We start from the raw sequence: 3012 nt of genomic DNA, 5'->3' as shown, positions 1-3012 counted from the left end.
CCAGGTGGGAACAAGGTCAGGTAAAGTGATGCTCTGGCTCTCTACGTGTAGGACAAGCAGTGGCTCCAGTGGGAATTGGAAGGCAGTTCTTGGGCCACTGGGGTAATTTTCCAGAGAGAAGTGAAGCTGCCTCTGCCTCTGTACAAGGAGAGTCCATATGAAGAATGAGGAGTAGCAGCTTGGCAGTAAGCCCCATCCAGCTCCCACACCCCTGGCAAGGCAAGTCTCACACCGACAGTGTTCCACTGGGAGTAGCTAGCTAAGTTTCAAGAAGTCTGAACTCAGAGCTCAAAACTGACCCATACCATAAGCCTCTCCTATTGAGACAGTAACTGCAGCCTTCAGGCCACACCCCTCCTGATCCACCTGCAGAGCAGGGGCATTCCAGCTCCTGTGCTTGCTGCTGCATCACACGTCCCACTCACCTCTCAGTTCTGGCCTGGGGAGTTTGTCCCCACACAAGATGATATCAAACATTTCAGTTGTGAGGTTCTCTCAACTTGTGACCAGCATTTGAGTTAGCTGGCAGACTTCTGGGAGGTCCTCTCTGAGGTGGAATCAGAAATGGCTTCCCTCCATCCTGCCAGAAACTGGGAACTTGCTGGAGACTCAAAGCACATCCCAATGCCACTCCTCATATACTCGCCACTCTTCACTAAATCAACTCCAGCCCTGAGTAGGATTAAGGCCTTCCCCCATGGCCTAGATTGACAGGTTTCCCAATGGAAGTGTATACCTTAGAGTCAGTTTATCCCCCTCTCACACCCTGGAAACTCAAAATTTTCTGCCTAGCTTATGGTGTAAGCTGCATCCTGCTGCTTCTTTCAAATGGTCTGTGGCTTATTTCAATTTTCCTGTTAAGTTCCTGTGTTGCTTCTTGAAAGAAAGTTCAGTGTGAATCTCTGCATACCATTTTGTCTTTCCAAGTGCAAGAGGCAGGCTAACCATGCCTTCAATCCACCATCTTGGAAAACAAAAATAACAGTTTTCTCATTTTTAAAGGTTTTGTTAAGATCTGTTAGTGACTCACAAAGAAATAGTATTGGGTATATTTGAAATTAGTATTTATTCATTTATGTTGATAAGTGAAAATACAAGATAGTTATCAAGAAGGAAGTACTTAATATGTATATTTTAATATTCTTAGATGCAAATAACTTCACTTTTGATGTATTTTTATTTTATGTCAGTTTCATTTCAACTTAGGTTTAAGGGGTTCTTGATAATCTGACATGATAAGTGGTGTTGGAATTGGCATTAAAATCCTCCATGCTCTACAGCACTTCATCCTTCTTCGGCAGGCACCAATTTGATCTTCTACTACTTTGCAGACATCTCTTCTGCAAACACCAGACAAATTGAGACAATGACCTTCAGCAGCACCCAAACCACCTCTTACTGCAGGAAAGAAGATCCAGTGAGATAGTCAGTCCACAAATGGAATGTAAATCCATAAACACTCTTAAGTAACAGAATAAATTTAGTATGAGCATTTTTATGTGGGAGCTTTTGAAATGGTTGCTGCTCATATGTCAGAGACACATGCAGATTAAGAAAGGTAGTAGTTCCAATCCTGGTTTGGCACAACAGTCACGGTATTTTTGGTGGGGCAAAAGGGATATGGGAGGGGATGGTACATCTTCATCTTTTCCTCTGGGTTTTCTCTCAGAAATGGCTGCTGCTTACCCCTGCGGCAAAAATGCCAGTGTCTTCTGCCAGAGTGGGTTACTGAGGGCCATGGTGGTTCCACCTTGTGGCTGATACTGATAGTCCCTTTCTGCTTTTTTTGTTCCTAGCCAAAAAAGATGTTTCTGCTGTCTCAGGTATGCTGATTTCAGCAGTTGCTTTTTCTATATGGCTATTCGTTTTGTTTTTTTTTTTTTCATTCACTCTCTCTCTCTCTCTTTTTTTCTTTTTTCTTTTTTTTGGCTTCACTGTGTTGCCGTAATTTCTTAAGTGATCTCTTGAACCCTCTCAGGGCTATTTTGGTTTGTACATAGCTATCTGTATATTTTTTCTTGGGGGAAGTGTAGAGTTAAAGGCTGGTATATCCTGCTCTTGCTTTCCCAAGTGATTTTATTCCCCCAAGCTAATATTTCAGGCTTTCAATGTATTCGTGCTTTCATCTGTTCAAACATAAGTAGAAATTACTTTTTCTCTCCACATTTAGATTTGCTCTATCTACTTTAATTGCTAATAGTGTCTTAGTCATAGGATAGATTAGTTTAAAAAAAGGATTTTTTTGACATTATAAATGATCCTTTCAATTTGTGTCTAAAAGTGGAAAATATTAGAAAGCTTAACATTTATTATTGTGTCCAGACCAGTATTTCCTCCAGATGACCTTTATTACAACAAAGATAATTTAATGAAGATCTCTCTAATGGTAAAGCTGGTGGCTTTGTGCTGTTATAATATCCTTAAAATAAAGTGACAGTCTGGTGGAAAGATCAACTAAAGCAAGGGTTAGGAAAAAAACAGCTGCCTTCCCATCAGCGTGGCAGCAAGAAGGATGGCCTGCACTGAGCAGATGCAGAAGTGAGCTTTCCTGCCTGCCCCTTCCTGCACTGGCCTCAGAACCTCCAGCCCACACTGGAGCTAGAGTGAAGGCATTCAGCTGGGGTGAGTGAATCCCTTCCTCTAGAAGAGTTACACTTGAAATGAACCCACCTCTTCCGCATAGCAGGATGCTGCCCCCTCCAAGCAGGGCACAAAGGAGGCTGCCAAGAAGGTGGAAGCCTGGCCTGACAGATCCAGCTCCGCTCAGCCCCCACAGATCTGAGCTTGACAAGGGTTGCAGGAAGAAGGGCAGGACCCTGTGAGTGCTCAGCCTGTGTTGAGCCTTCACTCTGGGGTGAGATGGGGGACTCACATTCAGAACCTAGCTCTGCTGCTTAACTGTGCTGGGCTATACTTTCAAAGTCTCTCAGTCTCACTTTCCTCATCTAGGAGAACAACTGGACCAGGCTAGGCCAATCTGGGATTTGGAAGTGGGATTCAGAAAAACTTTCA

General features: G+C 43.4%; 1 pseudogene across 1 annotated transcript; it reads right to left on the bottom strand.

The window, feature by feature from the left end:
• Nucleotides 1-1131: 1131 nt before the first annotated feature.
• Nucleotides 1132-1739, bottom strand: LOC115898187 (annotated as a pseudogene). The gene is made up of 2 exons (XR_004057881.1): nucleotides 1687-1739; nucleotides 1132-1427 (listed from the first exon to the last, which is right to left on the bottom strand). The product of XR_004057881.1 is annotated as a beta-defensin 109 pseudogene (transcript).
• Nucleotides 1740-3012: the final 1273 nt, after the last annotated feature.

This window comes from Rhinopithecus roxellana, chromosome 6, assembly GCF_007565055.1.
Source record: "Rhinopithecus roxellana isolate Shanxi Qingling chromosome 6, ASM756505v1, whole genome shotgun sequence".
NCBI lineage: Eukaryota > Metazoa > Chordata > Mammalia > Primates > Cercopithecidae > Rhinopithecus > Rhinopithecus roxellana.
The sequence above is the reverse complement of the archived record's forward strand: the minus strand, read 5'-3'. Positions and strand labels throughout refer to the sequence as shown.